This window comes from Lygodium microphyllum, unplaced genomic scaffold (genome assembly GCF_053477565.2).
Source record: "Lygodium microphyllum isolate KBCC unplaced genomic scaffold, Lygodium_microphyllum_v1.1.10 scaffold_40, whole genome shotgun sequence".
In the NCBI taxonomy this organism is placed as follows: domain Eukaryota; kingdom Viridiplantae; phylum Streptophyta; class Polypodiopsida; order Schizaeales; family Lygodiaceae; genus Lygodium; species Lygodium microphyllum.
In genome coordinates this window covers 977,456-1,001,512 of record NW_028229523.1, presented here as the reverse complement: position 1 = coordinate 1,001,512, position 24,057 = coordinate 977,456, and the positions used below count along the sequence as shown (strand labels likewise).

General features: G+C 48.2%; 1 protein-coding gene and 1 pseudogene across 2 annotated transcripts in view; both read left to right on the top strand.

Annotated features, from left to right (window-relative positions):
• The window catches only part of LOC148009099 (uncharacterized), a 240,525-nt gene that overhangs the window by 186,845 nt on the left and 29,623 nt on the right, over positions 1-24,057 (top strand). The gene's annotated exons all lie outside the window — the stretch shown is intronic.
• Positions 4,356-6,487, top strand: LOC148009100 (uncharacterized; annotated as a pseudogene).

The window sequence follows — 24,057 nt, the reverse complement described above, 5'->3', positions numbered from 1 at the left end:
CTACGTTGTCCGCAGTTCTCCTGACACTTGATCCCCTAGCATCCGCCCTAGACACACGATCTTGTCGGATCCCTGACTCGATCTATAGGAGGGAGGAGGTGACGAGGCAGATAGAGCAGATTTGGACCAGAGAGTGGGGCAGGAGGGACCGGATTGCAGAGGAGGTTTCAGGGGTTCTAGCCGAGTCGAGCAAAATCTGCCAAGAGGCAGCCATACATGCCAGGCAACAGAGCTGGGAGGAGGAGAGAGCACTTTGGCGGGACCTTGTAGCCATGCAGAGATTATTACAGGAGACACCAGGGGATCCTACCCTCCACGCACAGGAGGTGTGCACACGATCAGCCATGGCTGGCCTAGAGGACAGGTGCTCGGAGTTCTCTTTCCGCACCTCAGTAGCCTTCTGGGTGTGGAAGGGGGACACAATGTGCAAGGAGTTCTTCCAGGTGCACCAGCCTCGCACCGCAAGAGAGCAGATACGCAGCCTTTGGGATCAGTATATGGGAGGACTCGTTCTAGCCCAAATGAGGTGATAGAGATTGCCACCGATTATTACACGCGCCTTTTCCAACAAAAGACAGCCTCAACTAGAGGGCAGAGATGTAGACAACAGGTCTAGGATCACATCCCGTCCCTCGTCACAAAGGAGATGGGACGCTCCCTCCTAGCCCCCTTCATAGAGAAGGAACTAGAGGAGGTTTTCCATACACAGGATGGACAAAAATGCCCGGGAGAGGGTGGCCTCTCTAAGGCCTTTTTCACTACCTACTGGGAAGTGGTAAAGAACCCCCTACTGATGGCCTTCCAAGAGATTTTCACTTCAGGACAGATGCCAAGGAGTCTTTCGGCAAGCCTTATCAGTCTTCTCCCTAAAGGGGGAGACCAGTTGGAGCTTTCCCAGTGGAGACTGATCACCTTATTGTCAGCGGCCTATAAGGCACTGGCAAAGATGATTGGTAGGCGACTATGCCCCGTGCTTCCAAACATCATCCATGACACACAGACAAGCTTTGTCCAAGATAGGAGCACCCTAGACAATGTATTCATCTTCTTTGAGGCGACAGAGTGGGCTTAGCATAGTGGGCAGAGACTGTCCGTACTACTCTTGGATTTCGAGAAAGCTTATGACAAGGTGGACTAGGATTTCCTAGAGGGCACCATGGTGAGGTTGGGTTTCCCCCAGGTTTGGATTTGCGGGGTCTCCGCACTTTACAGATCTGCCACTAGCAGGGTTCTCATAGGTGGAAGGCGAGGGGAGGAGTTTCGACTAGAGAGATCGGTTCGACAGGGCTGCCCCCTAGCCCCATACCTATTTCTACTCTTTGCAGAGGCGATGTCCCACTTCCTCAGGTCGCATGTGAGTGGATTACGCGGCCTCTAGCTTCCAGTGAGAGAGGAGACTGAGTTGTTAGACTCAGAGTATGCAAATGATGCATCTCTCCTCATAGAGGACAATGAGTTGATACTAGAGAGAGTGAGGCTAGCTCTTGATGAGTTCTGTTCTGCAGCGTGAGTGAAAATTAACTGGCGGAAGTCGGTTGGTTTCCTCACAGACCCCGATGCTAGTACGGAGTGGGGCATCCACCTAGGATTTAGATGGGTAAGCAGAAGGCAGACCGTTTGGTACCTAGGGTTCCAGGTGGGACTCGACATCACTCCTGCCCAACAGTTTCTTCTTGTCCTTGATTCTGTTCGGAGGAAACTGACCTACTGGAGCACCGCTCGCCTCTCACTAGCCATCCGAGCCCTGGTGGTTAACCAGGTGCTCCTAGTGACTGCTTGGTACATCGCCTCGTGTTGGTGCTTCTCCTCGGCCTGCGTACTACAGCTTTGCCGCCTAGTGCGGAACTTCCTTTTGGTCAGGGTCAGATGGCTCCAGGGATTCCAAGGCCAAGGTGGTGTGGGCGACCATCATACGGCATCGATCAGAGAAAGGGCTTGGGATCATAGACCCAGAGTATCAAAGTAAGGCTCTCTTGGGCAAGCTAGTTGTGTGCGGCCTCACACCAAGCGGGCAGACCTTGAAGGTCTTATTGCAGGAGGGTCTTCAAGACTGTAGACCGAGGCTTGGCGGTGAGTGGAGGCCATCCCTGAGATGGATCTTCACGTCAGCCTAGACCACCCCCCCAAATTACCTTTCCTATGCAGCTTACTCCGCGTGTGGTAGGGCCTCCGTAAGGCCCTAATCCAAAGCCCCCCAGGCTACCACGAGGAGATAGACCATCAGCCGATGATCTGGAACCCCCATGTCAAATATCATGAAGGGGCACAGATTGGCGAGCGCCCCCACATCTAGTGGGCTGGTTGGGAGACCGGCCCGGCTCAAACCATCAAGACGTGGCAGGAAGTGTACAGGATGGCGGAGGAGGTGTTGCAACGAGTATCAGGCTGCCAAAGAGCAGTGGAGTTGAGGAGAAAGGAGATAGATGCAGCAATACCTCTGGAGTGGCTTGCTCCCCCGATATAAGAGCTTATAGAGCCCGGGGAGGTATGGGCCGCTAGGTTTTCACCAGTAGGCATCCCCTTACAGATGGTAGGTAGATTGGGCGGTGCCCCACAGGGGACTTTCTTCACCGTTCAAAAGGGGGGCATCTAGCCCTTGACAGAGGGCAGTAGGATGAGGGGATAGCCACCCTTTCGTGGAGGAGGATTCGGGTGGTGGGCCTTCAGGGGAAGACATGGCGACTGGACCCCTATGTTTTCTGGATGGAGCTCAAGGAGTGGTGCCTATGGATCTGGGAGGGCAGACCACTTGATGAGCTGGAGTGGGATCCAGGAGAGTGGCTATGGCCGGCCACTGCAATTGCCAAGAAGCCACCCAAGTTCGTGGAGTACACTGCTAGGATTGGCAGACACGTACTGATGCAGGAGGATATGGATTTGGCGCCATCACGCAGCAGGCACTGGGCGGAGCACAGCATCACGGAGCCTTTCCGACGGACCTTCTGGCACTGGCTATGGGATAGCTGGAGGCCGAGGAGGGTGTCGTACTTCTTATGGCTGGTGGGACATGGAGGCTTGGCAGTGGGAAGTTGGCTTGTCCAGATACAAAAGGAGGGAGGTTGCAAGCGCTGCACACAGCAGCCTTTGGAAACCCCAAAGCATTGCCTTTAGTCGTGTAAGGAGGCGCAGTTCGTGTGGAGAGGAGCATGCCGCATCCTTCGCCGTATATCACCCAGCCTTGGATGTATCTCATGGGGAGCTTTCTGCTGTCAGGCAATCGGCCAGGGCCATCACCTTCTGTATGAGGCCAGGATGTAGAACACGATATTCATTATCGAGGCAGAGTCGTGTGCAGTGGTCGGTTTGGAGGCTCTACCCATCCGCCAGGTACTAGAGCCCACAGCAAACCGGTCGGAGGTATGGTAGATCATAGGGAGTCTTATTGGCTGGCATAGTTGCACGAAACGCCGTTTTTGGCCCTCAGAAACGGCGTACCATTTCTTGCCGTTTCTGCTACGCCAAAACGCCGTTTCTGACCCGCCCGCTTTTTTTTTTACTTTTCAACGCATTCTTTTCAGGCATTTTTAGGCGATTTTGCCCTACGTTTTTGAGCTGGGAGCCCCCATGTGAAAAAACGAGAGCCCCGATTTGAAAATCGATGCAGCCTGTGCATGCTCATTTCTCGAATGCTGCCGGCAGCCATGGGCTCTGCACACACCTGCGTTTTGGCCTGCTCTCTCTCTCTCTCTCTCACGAGTCCCTCCCGAGCTCTACCCTCTCTCTCTCTCTCTCTCTCTCTCTCTCTCTCTTTCTCTCTCTCTAGACTCTCACACACACACAGTGCACACACAATCGTGGGCATTGGAGTCTGGGCCTTGGCACTTGTAAGTTGCTCTCTCTCTCTCTCTCTCTCTCTCTCTCTCTCTCTCTCTCTCTCTCTCTCTCTAGACTCTCTCTCTCGCGCACGCGACGCAGCAAACTCAGGATTCAGGTGGGATTCGGAAATAATCAACATGCCAAAGGATCAAGCATGGAGTCATGTCACAGTGCTTCAAGCTTACGGAGGTGGTGGTGGCTCCAAGCGGTGTCAATGGAATTATTGCGGCATTCAAAGAGGAGGGGCAGCCACAAGGATCAAAGATCATCTTGCCCATGTGCCCAATAAAGACATTGGTCCATGTGAACATGTGCCTGCTGATGTTAAGGCTTCCATGGAGCATTGGAGGCTCAGCCGCTTGGCTCTTACAAGTGCATCTAGTATAGGAGAGGGAAACCATGGAGATGATGAAATTTCAGCAACAGGAGGTCCTATAAAGAGGAGTAGAGGAGCTTCAGAGTCTGACACAATGAGTGGTGCACATACAGGGGGTTCTACTGGTGGAGCACGCGGGACACCTCGGGCAACAAAAGGTTCATTGCAGGGTGCTAGTATCAAAGCAAGCATTCAAAAGCAAGCCATTGCAAAGGCCACTAGAGAGCTCACTCGATTATTCATTCAGTGTGCCATTCCTTTCCATGTCTTGCGCACACCGAGATGGAAATCAGCCATAAGGGTTGTCAGTCGCATTGGATGTGAGTGGGAAGAGCCATCGTATGAGGGTATTCGGACAAGAGAGCTTAAAAATGAGAAAGCCCACATAGAGGTTCAGTTGCAGCCATCAAAGGCCACTTGGGTGAAGTATGGTTGCACGATCTTGTGTGATGGGTGGACTGATGTACGTAGATGAAGTGTCTATAACATTCTAGTCTCCTCTTGCAAGGGGACAATGTTCTTGAGGGCCATTGATGCTTCGGCGGCTGGCACAGTGGTCACTGGCTCATATATTTGGCAGCATATACACAAGGCAATCATGAAGATAGGGGCAGATAATGTGGTTCAAGTAGTCACAAACAATGGGTCCAATTGTGTTTCCATGGGTTGCATGCTTGAGGCTGAGTTTCCGAAGATAAGGTGGACCCCATGTGCTTCTCATTCTTTAGACTTGCTTATGGAGGACTTGGAGAAGTTAGATTGGGTTGAGAGGATTTTTTCAACAGCCAAGTCCATGGTGCATTTTGTCACAAAGTGGCCTAAGGTGCAAAGTATCTACCGTTCACACAGTGAGTTAGAGCTACTCAAGCCCTCAAGCACAAGGTTTGCATATATGTTTATTGTTGTGGAGAGGCTTGTGCGAGTGTGCAAGGACTTGATACACACAGTGGTGTCCCGAGAGTGGTGTGCTTTGGAGGATAGCCAAGATGCAAAACACATATCTTTCTCACGGATGGTAATGGATCAAGGATGGTGGGAGGAGGCTGAAGCCTTAGTGAAATCAATTCAGCCCATCTATTCTGTATTGCACATTACTTATATGGAGGGGGCACCATGGGGCTACTCTATAAGTACATGGATAAGATTGGAGAGGCCTTGGACAACAATACCTGTCTTCCTCGTAGAAAGTAAGTGATTTTTATGGTTTATGCAAATATGTATTATCATTTATGGTTTGCAAATATATGTTTATCCACCATAGCTTCAATTGCCCATCTTGAATCCAGGATCGAGGAGCTTCGATGTGTATGGCAGACAGGATGGAATTGGTTTCATAGACCAATCCATGCAGTTGCACATGTATTGCATCCCCTATGGCGTAGTGAGGATCAGTCTGCAAATGATGAGCTAGAGAACGATATTTAGGAGTACTTTGAGAAGTGGGCAGACGGAGATTTGCAGATGGTCATGAGTAGTTGCACATGTATTGCATCTCCTATGGTGTAGTGAGGATCAGTCTGCTGATGATGAGCTAGAGAACGATATTCAGGAGTACTTTGAGAAGTGGGCAGATGGAGATTTGCAAATGGTCACGAGGCTTGAGGATGAGCTTCTCCTGTTTCGTAACCATAGCCTCTCCTTTGGTCGATCAACAGCCTAGCTTCGAGAGACACAGTTGCAGCCTGTGTCTTGGTGGGAGAAATATGGGGCATCTGCACCCACCCTAGTAAGTTCTAGGCTGAGGCTCTAGCTTTTAAGTACTTAGTGTTTATACATTGCGCATTAGAAATGTTGTGCAATCTGAAATTTCTTTTCTTGTGGATCATGACAGAAACGCCTTGCTATTCGAGTTCTTTCACAGGATTGCAGCTCAGGCCCATGTGAAAGAAATTGGAGCACTTGGGCCCTCTTCCATACAAAGAAGAGGAATCGTTTGAGCACATCTCAGTTGAGAGGCTGGTCTTTTGTCACTGCAACCTTCACCTTCTTGACCACACCTCTACCTCTTCTGAACCTTGCCAGGTGAATGTCGACAAGGTAGACATAGAGAAGGTGAAAGACATACCAAATATTCCTAGTGAGGAGTTGGGCATCTACACCATGTTGTATGAGGAGATGTCAGCTCCTGCCCATCACACAGGAGCTTCACGGAGGGCCACTTTGCGACGGGATGGCGCTAGCACTTCAGCAGTTGCAGCCTCACCCTCTTCTACTAGCTCTCATTCTGAGTTAGATTCTACTTCTTCTAGTGCATCTGCTAGTGATGCAGAGGCCGAGGATCAAGATGATGAGTAGTCACTCCAGAGTCTAGATTCCAGACACGTTTCAGACATTTCAGCTATTTATGATTGTATCAAGGCTTGAGCCTTAACTCTTTATCTTTTTGGTATTTTGCTTTGATGATCCACTATCAATGCATGATTGCACATGTTCACAGTATCTTGTACTCTTCTTTTTTGAAATGATATAGACACACATGGATGGTGGCAAGTGCATGTGTACTGTGTAATCTCTCTTGAACTTTAATTTGATTAGTGTTCTCTAATAATTGATTGTTGTGGACTATAGTTAAGAGTCTATGAACTTATAAAGACTCTAGAGGGCCGAGTGGCCCGTGGGAGAAATCAAATGATATTCATCTTTGCTTTGGATTTGGATGGTCAATTGTATACAATGGTTAATGAAACTGTTTAGTTTGTTATATTTTACATGTTTTTCCTATTAAATTGTTTTTGCCGTTTCTTGTTTCTTGTCGGAACTCTCTGTTTCTGCTGTTTCCCGCCCGTTTCCGTTTCGCCATTTCGGAAACTCCTGGCAACTATGTTGGCTGGCATATCTAGAAGGCGCAGTGTCAGGAGGCATTCCGTGGAGAGAGACTTTCAGCACATGCGACCTTAGCAAAGCTTTGGATCTCCATCATCCACTCCCTCCACAGCCAATGGGATGGGGTCAAGTGCAGGGCGAGTCCAAGGCTCTTCAGAAGCTCCGTTGTCATTTCATGTGCACTTGGGGCGGCCAGGACATGTTTTTCGTGATGCAAGCAAGCAGCCCGAGATGGCGATACGCCCCCCCTCCATGGCTTCTTGCCCCCATCCCCCCCAAAGGCTTGTATACATTATGTATTTGTGACTTTGCATTAGCTCCAGCTAGTCTGTTGAGCATGAGCACTCCGTTGTAATCAGTCTTTTGAGTAATATAATCAGCCACATTTTATTTGCAAAAAAAAAACCAAAGAAGGCTGCAGTGAAGAACAAACAGCTAACATAACTCCAAATTTATGAGGAATCGAGCTACTAAAGAATGCCATAATGTCCTTATAAACATAGTTGGAACCGGCAAATAAGTGTTGCTTATGCTCCACCGCACAAAAAGCATCCCAATTACTAGCAAAAAACATTCTCCACAACCTATATTGTTTGTCGGCTGACAAAACTCCTTTGACATTTCATAAGGAGTCCCATGATGAACAAAGAGAGGAAGATTACTTTCTCACTTATTTAGCGGCCTGAAATCTTTGCATTTCACTACGAAGTCCACAAGAGCATCATTTTGCAATCGTTGAGATTTTAGTAGAATCCTTTACTCCTGTATTGAAATCTTTCTGTGATATTATCAATGGCCGAATGTGCAAGAATTGAACAAGCTTCTTGTCAAGCAGGGCATTTGACCACAAAAACCCAAGGAGCATGCTTAGGTGCCTAATCTTGGCACGCCGAACATGACTCCCTAGCAAGCGTGACCTGAAGTGAATCTGAATTAGCATTTCCATGCTAACCCAAAGGCATGGGGGAAGGAAAAGACTGTTGTGGCACAACTTGGTTCACACTCCTGCATATCCATCTCAACATCCAAACCATGCTGCAAAACCTTCAGAGCATCATCACATTGAGAGACAAAATGACCCAACTGGCCACATTTGAAATAGTGTCTTGCAAAAGTTCCCCATTTAAGCTCGAAAACCAACGCATGCATTCTTGGTGCCTCAAAATGAAGTTCTCTGGGGTGCGATTTGTGAGTATCCCAAAGAAAGCAAGCTTTGTTCTTGTTTCAGAATACAAGAGGAAGAAATCGCCAAAAGTGAGAAGGAAAATTAACCACTTCCACCCGGATCGGGCATGCATGCTTAAGAATATCTTGAAATTCCTCCATGGGCCTCCATGGGACAGCATGAACCAATTGACCATCCAAAAACAAAGAGATATGCTGCATTATGCATGCCCAAGTATCAAAAGAGCAAAATAGAATCTCAAAAAACCCTTTAGGGCCATCATAAATCTCCTCCACAAGAGTAATGTACACTTGCCCTAAATCATCATTCTGACTCACATGGTCACTCAATAGCTTGCAACCACCCTCTAAAATGGGGAATCAAAGGAATTCTTCTCATAAAATAAAAGATGGTTGCCCTCTCATGGAAGGCAGTAACAGCAACAGTCACCCAGAAACAGTGGCGCATGTCCTTGCCTATGAATATGCAGATCACGCAGTCTGTAGGTCGATTAGGGTTGCAGCTTGTTGATGGACAAAGCACAGATGGCATGCTAGGGCACAAACAAGATTGTTGGGTCAGAACACAGCACAAACGGTGCTCAGGTCAAGTCATTGACATATCTCCAAGGCTCCATAGCAGCTGGCAGATGCAAACAGGCCACGAACAATCTGCAGGCACCTACCAGGCCAGCGAACAGGGCACAGGTTGTCTCTGGGCAGGAAACAGTGCATCCTATAGATATAAATCCCTAGGCAATAGGGGCAGACTGAGCTGTTCCTATTGTGCTCTCTCTCTCTCTCTCTCTTTTTTTTTCGTAAAAGGTAATTGTATTAATTACGAAAAAAGGTACAAGATTACATGATTACATGATTACAAGAGACACGAGGGCCCTAGGCCAACGTGTGGGAAATCCCCGTACTAATGCACTAAAAAGGTTACACCAATCATGGCAACGACCCAGAGGTAATTGCCATATGCCAGGGATGCAAATCCTCCCGAGGGAGCAAGTCGGAGTGTCAAATGAGATCTAGCTGCCAATGCAAGAGCCCTTTAAGCTTGGCAATATGTCTCGGTACATTAGAGGCCGAATCAAAGAGAAAAGCATTGTGCGTTGTCCAAATGTGCCAGCATCCCCAGTATCTGAAAAAGTGAAATAAGATCTGCATATGTAACTGTGGCGGTGTGGGGTACTTTGGGCGCACAAAAACCCAATCGAAAGGAGTTAGTGAGGACCCCACCACCGCGCGCCAGATTTGCGACAAGAGTAACCAGATATTCTTGGCGAGCGGGCAAGAAAGAAAACGATGTCGGGCCGATTCCGCAGTAGTGGTACAGAAGAAACAATTGCCATTCGAGATTTGACGCTTGGAAAGGGCCGAGGCAAGAGGAAGACCACCAATCATTACCCGCCAAAGAAAGACTTTGCATTTGAAAGGTGCCTTATTCCGCCAGCCCTCCATCAGCGTCGCCTGCCACCATGACATCGATTTCCGCAGTCCCCAAACAGTATTAGCTTTCAGACCCAGCCAATGGTGATGTTGAATGAGAAGATGATACACCTGGTTAGTAGAGGCCTTTTCCAGACTCAACCGGCCTGCAAGGTCCCAGTCCTGCCAAGGACGATCCACAGCCAGGGCAGGAAAGGGTTGCCTACCCTGAAGCTCCAACAAAAGCTTTTCCCATAAACCACAGTATCCGCGCGGGATCCTGAAGAGTCTCCTAGCAGTCCGAAACGATGTGAGGACATTGCGAGTGGCAAGGGTAGCATCCGCAATCGACGTCACACCTAAACGGGCCATGCGGTTAAATCTCGGTCTGAGCTGATGTTTGTCTTCCCATGAAAGTAATCTGGATACTGCCAACAATTCCAGCTGAAAGGAGTTAGTCTGCAAGCGGTCCCCTACTGGATGCCAACGGGTCTTTTGGAGCACCACTTTCCACGAGCCGACCAAGTGCAGTAACAAAGAAGAAGAGGGACTGGAAAATCGAGCGTCAGCATTAAGGGCATGCCACCAGGAGGCCCGAAGCCGTGTGTTACCATGGCGTAGCCCGCCGTCCTCAAGAAAATAACGGGCTATGATGGTCCACGGGTGATGATCCACACACATAGCACGAAAAAGAGACCAACGAAGAGCCAACATATGAGTTTCTGCATCCAAAATAGCGCCACCACCCATGCGTTTAGGGGTGCATGTATGTGACCATGAAATCCATGAAATGCCTGCCTGCAGGGAATCCTTCTTCCATAGCATGAAACGAATGGGATGAGTGAGAGCCTTCAAAGTAGTAGGCGTCCACGGCAGCAATGGCAGGAAATAAGTTAACATTGGTAGCATAATTGTCTGAGCCACTTTAAGGCGCACATGGAAAGGCCACGCTTGCGACTTCCAATACATAAACTTCGCCGCCAGTTTTTGTGAAATCCACTCCAGTAGGTCCTTTGGCCGTACATCCACTCCCAACGGGTATCCAAGATGCCTGACAATGGATCCACGGGAAACCACCTGGCCCTGCCAGCCTAATGACTGTAAATCAGGCTCCGTGCAACTGAGAATGGCCGACTTAAAGGCATTGATGCGAAGACCAGAGGCCTGACCAAAGAGCGTCCAAACATCTAATGCCTTTCGAATGTTGTCCCTGTCTGCCCGCAAAATCATAAAGGTGTCATCAGCCAAAGATTGGCTAATGAAGTGCTGCCCCAAAGGAAGAGACAATCCTACCAGCTGAGCAGAAGCCGCCATTGAGGATAACATTGAAAGGACCGGGTGAGTCGCCAGGGCAAAGAAGAGAGGACTCAAAGAGCAACCCTGTCTGACCGAGCGTGCAAGGACAAATGGCTCTGTAACCCCACCATTGAGCATAACTCTTGAAGAAGCCGTAGCACTAATGGTGTAGATCAATCGGGACATGCGGGTACCAAAGCCCATAGCAGACATGAGATCTGCAATGAAAGACCAGTCCACAGTCAAATGCCTTTTCCAAGTCCAATTGAATCAATACCACTTCCTGACTAGAGTGCCGCGCATAGTCAATAGCCATTTGCACATTCAAGATATTATGCAGAATGTTGCGGCCCTTGATGAAACTGTATTGGAGAGGATGCACAATAGCTGGAAGGTGCTTGTGAAGCCGATTCGCCAGCACTTTGAAGAAGATTTTATACATCGAGCCCATCAAAGAAATTGGTCTCCAATGTTGCAGCTTTGACGGCGAAGGGACCTTGGGAATCAGTTTGATAAGGCCTTGTTTCCATGAGGAAGGCATGACCCCTGTTTCCCAAACCTGCTGACACATGACCGCCAATGGCTTCACCAACTGCGTGGCCAAGTTCTCAAAGAATTCATTAGTGAGACCATCCCAACCAGGACTTTTATCCTTCGGCAGGTGCAACAAAACATCCATAACCTCCTCCTCGTAAATATCCGCCTCCAAAGTGGCTTGCATATCAAGTGGAACCTGCTGGCGGACCAGATGATAGAAGACTGAGCGGGCATGCGTAACCTGGCTAGAAGGCGAGGGAGAAGAACCAAGAAGTTCCATAAAATAATTTCTACACATAGTGACAATGGTCTGCGGATCAGTGACCATGCGACCTTCCGAATCCTGGAGTCGAGTCATATTTTCGCGAGCCGGAGAAGCATGCAAGGCGCGAAAGAACTTATGAGACTGGCAGGCACTATCTTGCAATGTGTCAGTCAAGTTATGCAGCTTGGCCTGCTGATAAGATTTCAACTGAAAGACTTGAATAAGATGGGCCAAACGCCTTTCCAGTGACAGCAGAAAATCATCATCTGGGGAATCCACGAGCAAGGAACGGACCAAAGCCAGTAAGTTCTCTGCTGCATGTCGACGTCACTGGCAAAGAGAGGCATGATGAATCCCATACTGGCGAGCAATCCGCTGCACATTAGAGAGCAGCCGGGCAAATGCAGCCAGGCCGTCAAAGGCGAAGTCCAATAAGAACCTCTCGATCAATTGCTGCATATAGCCCTGAAAAATGGGATGCTTTAAATAAGAGGAGTTGAAACGTAAAGGAAGCCTATCCAGCAACTGCATAAAAGGTGCAATAGATTGTGGCCGCATCTCAAGCTGGAGGGGGAAATGGTCCGACAACGCATATTGCTGCAAGACCTTCATTTCCAGCATCTCGGGCAGAAAATCATTCCCTTGCATGATATACATTCGGTCCAACCGCGACCAAGTAGTTGCGTATTGTGCGGAATGAAAAGTAAAGCCTGAAAAAGAAGGGTGAAGCCACGACCAAAGATCTTGCTTAAGCACGCGCAAAGCAAAAGAATTCCACACCCGGCTTTCCGGCGTATCCATTACCGAATGTCCTGAAGTGGACTGAGAAGAGTCAACACACATATTGAAATCTCCCATCAAAAACCCCCTTCGGCCAAGTGACATGGAGCCCTGCAAAGTCGACCAGAGATCCCGTCGGGATGCGGGATCATTCGGAGCATAGAGGCCCAGCAACCATAAAATCTCTCCTTCAAATAAGACTTCGATGACCAGAAAGCGGCCCTGCACATCATTTTTGACAAGAACAGGCTGGTATTTCTCATGCGCAATCATCAGCACGCCCGAATAGTGCGTAGCATGTGTCCCTGCATAAAACAGACGGAAGCCATGACAATCCACAATTTTCCCTGATTCAGCGTGACTTTTGTGCTCAACTGCACACAATACATCCCACTGGTTCTCATGCAAGACAATCCACATGGCATGTTGCTTATGGCGAGAGCAAATGCCTCGCACATTCCACGTGGCTATCTTCAAACAAGGGAGTCAGGAACGAGGCGCCTGTTGCCTCGCTTTCACCTTTTCCGCGAGAGCATCTAGGACGCCCTCATCCAGAAAATCAGCCAATATTGCAAACGAATTCTGGCGACCTGCTTTAGAGGTAGAAGGAACATCCACTGCCTTGGGAGTGGGGCGGGGATAACGCCGATCCCAGGGTGTAATGACATTACCTTTTGTATCAAACGCCAGCTTAGCAGGTGGGCCCTTGGGGCCGTCTATATAGGCTTTCCTTGTAGACTGATTACGGGGGCCAGACGGGACCATGGTACGCGCAGCCGGCTGTGAAGTGAACATTTCTTTCCGGCGCATATACGTGCGCACGGAATCCTGTGAAGTATTAGACCCAGGATCCGCCAAGCCTGCATCCAACTTTTTACCTTTTTTTTGACGTGCCTCAATCCAATCAGTGCTACGAGAATCCAAACCCAGGACCTGTTGTTTGCCTTTATCCACGACATTTGGTGGCTGAAGGGCCTCCTGTGTCGGGGCATCAAGCACCATGTCATCCTTAGGCAGCACAACCGGCGCATCCTCGGAAGACGGTTGCCTTTCAGGGCATTCGGCCATGAAATGCCCCAATTTACCACATGAAAAGCAGTGGCCTGCAAAGTTGCCCCATTTTAAGCGAAAATGCAAAGGATGCATGCCAGAACAATTGAGGCGAAGCCACGCAGGCCTTTTCCTGGCTGTGTCCCATAACATGCATAAACGATTTTGATTCATAGCCCTGAGGCTTGGGGGCACCAACACTGTTCCCACAACGGCCATTGCATCCTTCAACAATGGCCAATAAACCGCCGGACAATTTTCCACTTCCACCCATACCGGGCATTCTCGTTGAAGCAGACGCTGGAAATCGCCCATAGGGCGCCAGGGTACAACATGGACCAAGTGACGATCAAAGAATAATGGCAGCTTGGACAGGAGCTCAGCTCGATGTGTTTCCGATTTCAACAGCACCTCAAAAAAGCTGCGAGGTCCAAGGAAGATCTCCTCGACACACTCCCCTTGCAATAAATGGTGCAGCCACTGGCGAATATGTGAAAGCACTGGGATCCTGCCAGTGAAGAAAAGTATAACTGCACGGTCATAAAACACCGAGAAGGACCGCAAGACTGATTTCGGGTCCACCGTGGCTTCCAGCACATCATCAGTTCCCGCGTCAGAAAAAGTTTCAGTGTTGTGCTGGACATAATCGCCAAGCAGAGTATTGGCAAAGTCCAGCAAATGCTCCCAGTCAATCTCCTGCGAATCCACCGGATCAGAGGCAACCTGCGCATAGGAACGTTCCTGGGGACCCATTGGCTCGTCAGAAGTATGCTTGGAGCGTTTGCCCACAGGCGGCAGTTCAGAACCCGGAGGCATCTCCTCCGTGCAGGGCACCATATCCTCCGGCTCCTCTGTATCGGAATCAGGGCCAAGGGCTGCCACCGTCCGGTGTAGAAAATCCATATCCAGGCCAGCCATACTGCTTCCTTAGCGCTGCCCGCGGACGAAAAGCAGGGGACCACAGGCGAACAGGCGTCGCTCTCTTTCTCTCTCTCTCTCTCTCTCTCTCTCTCTCTCACATTAGAGCTCCAACAGCACAGAGCAGCATTGTTACGGGATCAGAAGCAACCCCAGTCACATCCACCCCTCCAGAGAGCAGTTATAGACTTTTTCAGTATAGCTGACCCCCGGCCACTGCCACCTTAGACACTACATCTCCTACTAACAGGCACCAGCAAGGGACATCATCAGGTGGCATCACAGTGGAAAGAGCTACAGCGTTTGCAGAGCACGACACCCTAGGGTTCTTGCTTGGCAACACAGGCATGCTCATGTGCGACACATTCGCGTCATGATTGCTCATTAAAACAAAGATTACCATGTCAAGTCAAGTGAGGGTAGCTTGCAAAGTCTTGGTGGATTCCATACACCGAGAGGGAGATATTCTATACTATTTTCAGTTTCTTAGTTTTTCATATTCTTCGTTTTCCATATTCTTCATTTTCCATTTCAATTTATCATGTAGACTTAGACATAGTTTTGTTTTCTTCTCTAATGAGAGATGATGATGCTAGTTGTATCAGTTATGGTCTCATAGGCCATTCTCATAGTTGTCAGGTACGAAACGTACAATACGGTATGGTACTAAATGGTACCTTAAGATTTTATAAGGTACGATACGATATTAGTACGAAAAAAAAATAACTTAATTATTTTGGACTAAAGATAATAGAATAGATATTTCAAGTCTAAATAGCAATGCTATTAGAGTATATAGGATGAGTACTTGAGGGTAACATGCCAAAACCTAATGCTGCATGGGCAACATGAGCTACTGCTACCTACAACTTATAACTACATAGATGGGAGTGGATACATCATACATGCATGATCATACAAATAAGAGAAGTGTGGGCTTGAGAGAGAGAAGGTTGAGAGAAATTGTTTGAATCTCAAATAGCCTAATCTCATGGGAGAATTATATTAATATAAGGAGCCTTTACCTAGTCCCAAAGTGTAGTTCAAATGGGAAAGATGTATCGTACTGATACGTAAGGTACAATACCTAAAGTATGGTATAGTATGAAACCTTTCGTACGTGGTACTAGTGCAACTATGGCCATTCTGGCCTTCTAGAGATGTTAATCTCTCTCTCTCTCTCTCTCTCTCTCTCTCTCTCTCTCTCGTAATGGGTTGTTTATATTAATCACCAAAAAAAGTACAAGATAATAGGATTACAAAGGGTAGGATGGCTCTAGGCCATCATATAGAAACCAGCTACAATGGACTCAACAAAGACAAAGGGATGAGTGTGCAAGAGGCACCCCGAGACTCATTAGACACACAAGATCAAGAGGGTTGACGAGAATTTTCCGCATGGGCTTGGGTCTTCATTGCCAATGTCTCCAGTACACCATCTTCAAAGAAGTCTCCCAATACTGCAAAAGGATTAGGTCTCTTAGGATCAGCCCTTGAGGAAGAAGGTCGATCTACAATGCGGGAGTTGGAACCTGGGTACTTGTGATTCCACAGAGTGATCACCCAGCCATTAGCATCAAAAGCCAAGAGGTCTGGTGGATCACGTGCGAGCTGGTATCGTTATGGCTCTTTGGGGGTTGGGGCTCCTTGTGAGTAGTAGGGATTGAAGCAAATAACACATCTTGACGATGCGAATAGGTGCAAAGAGCATCCAGTGATGAAGAAGGGCCAATAGGTACTTCAGGCGACGCGAAAGTCTCCTTGGCTTTGCCTTTAGTGTGGCGGAACTCTGTCCCATTCCTACATCTCTAGATCCAAGGGTGGAGCCAATGGCTTAGGTTTAGACAGGCTGGGGTAAATAATCTGTCACTCAGCAAGATAGGGAGGTGGAGTTTGTTCTTTCTCAATAGACTGGTTCACCATGGTTGTCTTTCTATCTAGACATTCTATGAGGAAGTGACCCAATTGACCACAAGAGAAACAATGCCCTGCAAAAGTACCCCACTTGAGATGAAACCAAAGAGGCTACATACCATTGCAATTAGGATGCAACCAACTGGGCCTCTTTCTAGTTGTTTTCCAAAGCATGCACAACCTGTTTTTGTTGGCTGCCTGTAGACTAGGGGGCGCCAACACATGGCCCACAGCGGCCATAGCATCCTTAAGGAGGGTCCAATAAACCACTAGGCAACTCTCCACTCCCACCCATACCAGGCATGGCTGCTTGAGCAAACATTGAAAATCTGCCATCGGTCACCAAGAAACAATATACACCAACTGTTTATCAAAAAAGAGGGGAGAGCAAAGGACCACCTCATAGATGCTACACGGGCCAATGAAGATCTCCTCCACACCATCAATTTGGAGAAGCGATACCAACCATTAACAAATCTGAGTGATGACAAGAGTCTAACCTATGAAGAAGAGAATAATACCTTGCTCATGAAAGGTAGAAAAGGAGCAAAGAACCTCCTGAGTATTCACTTGTGCATCCAAAATCTCTTCCTCCGCGCAGGTAAGAATATCTCTACAATTATGTTCAACATATTCCTCCAAAAGAGAGTTAGCAAACTCTAATAGCTGCTCCCAATTTGGCTCTGGCAAATCTGGCGAGGGAGAGGCCACCTGTGCATATGAACATAGCGGAGAATCACCTGAATCAAGGGCCTCTGGAGCAACAGAAAATTATTCATGCTTGCTGCATTTGATAGAAAGATGATCATCATCGGGTGAGAAAGCCATCTCATCACTGCATGGGACCATATATACTTCTTTTGCTTCAGCTTCAACATCCATGGCTAGGTCTCCGGCCTCTAGAGGCAAGTCAATTCAGCAGGGCCCTCCAAAGTGCAAGGCAAGGGAAGAGCAGAAGACAAGGGCCCAAGGCAAGCAGGAGGAAGGTACCTACACGCTATGCAGGAGCCGTTGCCTCCAACAGCCACAAACCAGAATAACAAGAAGGTTGGGAGATTGCAGGTCGTGAGCCATGCTAGTTGTCAGGGTGGCTTCGCCCTGAACAAACAACAAACGACAAGGCAAGTACAGGGTGGCATGAGGCAGCATGGCGCTAGCCCTCTCACGTAGGCAAACAGCAAGGCAGGTGTAAGGTTGGCCATAGTTGTCAGGTACAAAAGGTACGATACGGTACGGTATGATAAAATATGGTACTAAATGGTACCTTAAGATTTTATAAGGTACGCTAAGATATTAGTACGACAAAAAAATAACTTGATTATTTTAGACCAAAGATAATAGAATAGATATTTCAAGTCTAAATAGCAATGCTATTAGAGCATATAAGATGAGTACTTGAGGTTAACATGCCAAAACCTAATGCAGAATGTGCAACATGCACTACTACTACCTACAACTTATAACTACATAGATGGGAGTAGATACATCATACATGCATGATCATACAAATAAGAGAAGTGTGGGCTTGAGAGAGAGAAGGTTGAGAGAAATTGTTTAAATCTCAAATAGCCTAATCTCATGGGAGAATCATATTAATATAAGGAGCATTTAGCTTGTCCCAAAGTGCAGTTTGAATGGGAAAGATGCATCCATTAAGTTGGTACCTTATGGTACTAATACATAAGGTACGGTACCTAAAGTATGGTATAGTATCAAACCTTTCGTACGTGGTACTAGTGCAACAAGAGAGAGGAAGAGACCAAGAGAGAGAGAGAGAGAGAGAGAGAGAGAGAGAGAGAGAGAGAGAGAGAGAGAGAGGAGAGGCTTGAGAGAAAAAGAGGGTGTGAGAAGCTTGAGAGAGAGAGAGAGAGAGAGAGAGAGAGAGAGAGAGAGAGAGAGAGGCTTGGGGGAGAAATAAGAAAGAAAGAAGAAAAAAAAAGGAAAAAGAAAAAAAGAGTGGCCAAAAAGTGCCCATTTTTTTGCACTAAATCATACGGATACGTACCGTCTGGATCAGTCCATACTACGTATGGAGACAACCCTGAGGTTGGCCAAGGGAAATTCTAGACAACAACAAGGTAGCAACAGGGTCGCATGAGGCAAGAGGGTGTGATTGTCTTCCACAAGTAGGAACCCTAAACAACAAGGAGCAACAGTCTCCTATAGGCAGAAACCTAGGTGATAGGGCCCATGCAAGACTCTCTCTCTCTCTCTTTTTTTTCTTTTTTTTTTCGTAAAAGGTAATTGTATTAATTACGAAAAAAATACAAGATTACTTGATTACAAGATACATGACGACAATCCAAGCCATCATGTGAAGAGGTGCTAAGTACTACAAGTTACAATTTCATGGCAAGGATGCGGAGGAAATTGCCATATGCCAAGGACGGAAGTCCTCCGTAGAGAGCAAATCAGAACGATGGAGAAGAGCTAACTGCCAATACAAGAGGCCCTTAAGCCTCACAATATGCCGCTGAACATTATGGGCGGAGTCAAACAGAAAAGCATTCCGAATGGTCCAGTTATGCCAACAGCCCCAGTATCGAAGAAAGTGATACATGAGCTTCATATGTGGCTGTGCGGGAGTAGGGTATTTGGGCTGGCCCAAAACCCAATCAAAGGGGTGCAGTGTGATACCAACCACCCCTCGCCAAATGGCCGACAAAAATAACCAGACTTTCTTAGCGACGGGGCAAGAAATAAATCGGTGGCGGGCGGATTCCATAGTAGTGGTGCAAAAGAAACAGGTGCCATTGGAGATTCGTCGCTTAGAAAGAGCCGAAGCAAGCGGAAGACCCCCAATCATCACTCTCCAAAGAAAGACTTTGTATTTAAAGGGTGTCTTGTTGACCTAGCCCTCCATCACAGTTGCCCTCCACCATGACCGGGATTTACGCAATCCCCATAAAGCATTCGCTTTAGTAACTAGCCATTGATTATCTTTAACCAGAAGATGATACACTTGGTTAGCAGAAGCTTTGCTCAAATGCAGCCGGCCTTGTAGGTCCCAATCCTGCCAGGGATGATCCAAAGCAAGAGCAGGAAAGGGTTGTCTGCTCTGGAGCACCGTCAAAAGCTGTTCCCATAAAGGCCTATATCCACGAGGGATCCGGAAAAGCCTCCTAGCAGTACGAAACGATATAAGCACATTGCGACTGGCAAGGGTGGCATCCGCAACTGAAGACAAGCCCAAACGTGCCATCCGGTTGAATTGTGGTCTAAGCTCATGTTTACCTTCCCACGAAAGTAAACGCGAGACTGCCAGTAATTCCAATTGAAAAGAGTTAGTAGCCAAGCGATCCTCCGTTGGGTGCCACTGAGCCTTTTGAAGGACGTGTTTCCAGGAACACACCAAATGAGTAAGCAGCGATGAAGAAGAACTGGAAAACCGCGAATCAGCATTAAGAACGTGCTACCAAGAACTCCGGAGTTGGGTATTGCCATGCCGAAGCCCATGGCCCTCGAGGAAATAACGGGCGATAGCGACCCACGGATGATGATCATCCGAGCACATGGCGTTGAAAAGGGACCAACGAAGTGCCTGCATGTGAGTTTGGGCATCTAAAATAGCTCCGCCACCCATGCGTTTGGGGGTGCACGCATGCGACCACGAGCTCCAGGAAATACCTGCATGCAATGAGTCCTTAGCATGAAGCGAATAGACTGAGTGAGAGCATTCAGAGTCGTAGGAGTCCATGGCAACAATGGCAAGAAATATGTGAGCATTGGCAACATAATTATCTGGGCTACTTTGAGGCGAACATGAAAAGGCCAGGCCTGAGACTTCCAATACATAAACTTGGCCACCATTTTCTGAGAAATCCACTGCAGAAGCTGCTTTGGGGGAGCATCAACACCCAAAGGGTATCCAAGATGCCTGACAATGGAACCTCGAGGAATAACCAGACCCTGCCAGTCCAAGGACTGCAAATCCGACTCCGTGCAGCTTAGAATGGCTGATTTGAGCGCATTGATACGAAGGCCTGACGCCTGACCAAAGAGACCCCAAACATCCAATGCTTTTCGAAGGTTATCCTTGTCCGCTCGCAAAATCATAAAAGTATCATCCGCCAGGGATTGGCTAATGAAGGGTTGTCCTGTAGGAAGTGACAGTCCGGCTAACTGGGAAGAGGCGGCCATATGTGATAACATGGAAAGAACTGGATGTGTCGCAAGGGCAAAGAATAAAGGGCTCAAAGGGCACCCCTGTCTGACAGAACGGGCAAGGACAAATGGCTCGGTAACACCTCCGTTCATCATGACTCGCGAAGACGCCGCAGCACTAATGGTGTAGATCAGACGAGACATCCGAGCACCAAAGCCCATAGCAGACATAAGGTCAGCAACGAAAGACCAGTCCAGATAGTCAAAAGCCTTTTCCAGGTCCAGTTGAATCAGTACCACCTCCTGATTAGAATGCCGGGCATAATCAATGGCCAATTGGGCATTCAAAACATTGTGTAGAATATTTCGGCCCTTAATGAAACCATACTGGAGAGGGTGCACAAGGGCAGGGAGATGCTTATGGAGCCGATTCGCCATTATTTTGGAAAAGATTTTGTACATTGAACCCATCAAAGAAATGGGGCGCCACTGTGTCAAGTTAGATGGCGAAGGAACTTTTGGAAGCAGTTTAATAAGTCCTTGTGTCCATGAGGGAGGCATGATCCCCGTTTCCCACACCTGTTGAAACAAAGCCTGTAATGGTTTCGCCAGTTGGGTAGCGAAAGCTTCAAAGAACTCATTGGTGAGACCATCCCAACCCGGACTTTTATCTTTGGGCAAGTGTAACAAGACATCCATAACCTCTGCTTCACCAATATCTGACTCCAGAGTAGCTTGCATGTCCTGCGGAAGCTGATTGCGGACCGGGTCATAAAAAACCGAACGGGCCTGAGTAATTTGGGCTGAAGGTGGAGAAGCGGAACCAAGAAGGTCACGGAAATAATTCCTGCACAGATGCACAATAGTCTGTGGATCCAGGATAAGGTGGCCTTGTGCATCCTCGAGTCTGGTCATATTCTCTCGAGCAGGAGAGGCATGGAGAGCTCGAAAGAAGTTATGGGTCTGACATGCACTATCTTGCAAAGTCTCTGTCAGATGTTGCAATTTGGCCTGCTGATACGATTTTAACTGGAATTCTTTAATAAGATCGGCCACCCGCATGGCCAGTGCAAGCAGAAATGCATCATCCGGAGTGTCCACCAGCAGGGAGCGAACCAAAACCAGCAGGTCCTCCGCTGCCTGTCGACGGCGCCGACAAAGAGATGCATGATAGATCCCATATTGCCGAGCAACCCGCTGGACATTAGAGAGCAATCTTTCAAATGACGTAGTGCCCTGAGAGGAAAAGTCCAAGGAGAATCTGTCAAGCAATTGCTGCATATAGCCCTGAAAAATTGTATGCTTTAAGTAGGACGAGTTGAAACGCAAAGGGAGTCTCTCCAGAAATTGCTTGAAAGGGGCAATGGGTTGTGCAAGCAACTCGAACTGCAGAGGGAAATGGTCCGACAAGACATATTGCTGCAACACTTTTATTTCGAGCATCTCAGGCAGAAAATCATCATTCTGCATGATATATATACGGTCCAACCGCGACCATGTTGTGGCATACTGGGCCGAATGGAAAGTAAAGCCTGGAGAAGACGGGTGTAGCCAAGACCAAAGATCTTGCTTAAGAACAGCAAGAGCCAACTCTTGCCACATACGACTTTCCGGTGCATCCATGACCGAGTGCTCCGATGTAGACTGGGAAGAATCAACACACATATTGAAATCCCCCATGAAGAAGCCCCGTCTGCCAAGTGACAAGGAAGTCTGCAAAGTCTGCCAAAGCTCCCGGCGAGATAACGAATCATTCGGAGCATAGAGGCCAAGTAACCATAGGATTTCCCCTTCGAATAAGATTTCAACCACCAAAAAGTGGCCATGAACATCATTTTTAATAAGAACAGGCTGATATTTGGCATGTACAATCATGAGCACACCCGAATAATGCATGGCCTGTGTTCCTGCATAGAACAAACGAAAGCCATGGCAATCCACAACTTTACCGGCGTCACCGTGACTCTTGTGCTCAACAGCGCACAGGACATCCCACTGATTCTCATACAATGCCGTCCACACGGCATGTTGCTTATGGCGAGAACAAATTCCTCGCACATTCCACGTGGCCATTTTCATGTGTATACAAAACACAATCAGGTACGAGGCACAGCTTGCCTCGATTTGACTTTGTCGGCGAGAATGTCCAGGACTCCCTCATCCAAGTAATCCGCCAACACCGCAAAAGAGTTCTGAGGGCCAGATTTGGAAGTAGACGGCATATCTGCTTGCTTGGGGTTGGAACGTGGGTAACGACGATCCCACGGAGTAATGACGTTGCCTCTGGTATCAAAAGCCAGCTGTGCAGGTGGACCCTTTAGACGATCCGAATACATTTTCCTGGCGGGCTGATGACGGGGAGCTGAAGAAACCATAGCAGGAGCAGAGCGCTCGGAAGACACATCATTTCCTTCCTGCGCATGTATGTTCTCATGGAATCTTGTGAGGTAGTAGGCACAGTACTCTCCATGCCAGCACCAATCCTGTTGCCTTTTTTGGCACGTACTTCAACCCAATCAGTGGCACGGGAATCCAGACCCGAAACCTGTTGTTTACCTTTGGCCAGAACTTGGGGCGGGTGGATAGTATCCAGCGACGGAGCATCACACACCATATCTTCCATGGGCGGAGCAACATGACCCGTATCTGAAACGTGTTGTTGCTCGGGGCATTCAGCCATAAAGTGCCCCAACTGTCCACATGAAAAGCAATGGCCTGCAAAATTGCCCCATTTCAAACGAAAGTGTAACGGATGCATGCCAGAGCAATTGAGGCGTAACCAAGCAGGCCGTTTCCTTGCAGTATCCCATAACATGCACAAGCGGTTGCGATTCACAGCCCTGAGACTGGGAGGGACCAGAACCGTGCCCACAGCGGCCATAGCATCCTTCAATAGCGGCCAATAAACAGCCGGACAATTTTCCACTTCTACCCACACAGGGCATTCACGTTGCAGGAGGCGCTGGAAATCTGCCATCGGGCGCCATGGAACCACATGAACCAACCGACGATCAAAAAACAAAGGCAGTTTAGACAGGAGAGCAACACGGTGCGTCTCTGTTTTCAAGAGGACCTCAAAAAAAACCTCGGGATCCAACAAAAATCTCTTCAACACATTCCCCTTGTAGCAGACTCTGCAGCCATTGGCGAATACGGGAAAGCAACGGGATTCGACCAGTGAAGAAGAGTATCACCGCGCGATCATAAAATACCGAAAAGGAGCGTAGGACAGTTTTTGGGTCGACGGTAGCTTCCAGAACATCGGCTGGAGCAGAGTCAGAGAAGGCTTCCTGATTATGTTGAACATATTCACCAAGCAGAGTGTTGGCAAATTCCAACAGATGCTCCCAGTCCACCTCCTGAGAGTCCACAGAATCCGAAGCAACCTGCGCATAGGAACGATCCGGAGTAACACCTATCTCTTCCGGGGTATGCTTGGTACGTTTACCCGCAGGCTGGATGTCAGGACCCGGGGGCAATTCTTCAGTGCACGGAACCATATCCTCCGGTTCCTCAGCATCAGAGTCCGGGCCAAGTGCTGCCACCGTTTGGTCTATGAAATCCAGATCCAAACCAGCCTTTG